We start from the raw sequence: 1,306 nt of genomic DNA on the forward strand, positions 1-1,306 counted from the left end.
AAAAAAAAAAAAAAAAAAAAAAAAAAAAAAATTTCTGGACATATAGCCAGAATTGCAGGTTAGCAGAGATAAAGATTGTAATACATTTTGTAAATTGTAAGCAAAAGGTTATTTTTATATTATATACTGTTTAATTGTCAAACCTAATTTGTTCTGGTTTTCATCTAGTCATGGAGATTCAGTAAGTGCCTTGGAACAATATTGAATTCTCTTAGCCTGTGTATGTTACCTTCAGTGTTTGAGTTCATCGGGGATTAGAAGACTATCAAAGTATATGTATGTTTTTAGCATATTTGACCTACAAGTAAAAGAGAACTCGTTATAAGTAACCAACACTCTTTAGTTTTCATTTTACTATTTCATCACTTGCAGTCTTTAGACATGAATTTCCTACAAACTTTCTATCTGATGGTTGGTTTATTGTTACAATATAATACGGTGTGTATTTCTACTTTTGCAGACCTTTCAAGACACACTGGAAAAGGGACTATTTGAGAGCCTCTGTCTTCTGTTGTACTTGTGAAAATAGTATTTTGATCATTCAGCAAGTGTGTATATATGAAAGAAACATTGTATGATGATTCTTACAGAGCCCCTGCAGCTACACTGTATCTTGGCAGTATACCATGCCAAGGATGAATCCTTTTAAGGATGCTCCCATTATGAACTTTGCCTTTGTAATAGTGATAGAACCTTTAAATTAAAGCAACTCAAAAGTTCATTATGGGGTTAAGGAAACTGTATATTCATAAATAGAATAAACAGACTAGAATATGGGATTAGGGTCATGTTCAGGTTCTTTGTTTGGTAGATCTTCAGTGAGCCTTACTCCAGAAATTAAAATAACCCTTGTGGATACAGATTTTTGTTCCTATTAACAACGTTGTACGTTCTACCTAGTTATAATGCAAAAAGTAAAGTTCAGCATAGTGATAAGGTAACAGAAGAAAACAGGTTTTTACAGTTTATTTGAAAGTTGGTAACAGTACTTTTTGTTCCTGGACATGTGTGCGTTTAGACTTGAGATGGAAGGATCAGGTATAATCCACAGTGAAGGCACTGTAGGGCTCCTCTACAAAGAGAGGCTGATGCACCTACTATTAACTAAGTGTCTTTGTGCAGGATGGCTTACTCCGCTTGAAACTGCCTTGCGCTGGGCATGCCTACATGAGATGTTTACTACGAAGATGACTAATAGCTCTGCGGTAAATGTCTCGGCATCTACATATGCCTGTTAGGGCACAGGAAACTAATAAGCTCTGCTGCAGGGTTTTTTCATGTGTATATGCTGACCTGGCTGGCTGGG

Source organism: Gavialis gangeticus, unplaced genomic scaffold, assembly GCF_001723915.1.
Source record: "Gavialis gangeticus isolate Ggan-Ray unplaced genomic scaffold, GavGan_comp1, whole genome shotgun sequence".
Classification (NCBI taxonomy): Eukaryota; Metazoa; Chordata; order Crocodylia; family Gavialidae; genus Gavialis; species Gavialis gangeticus.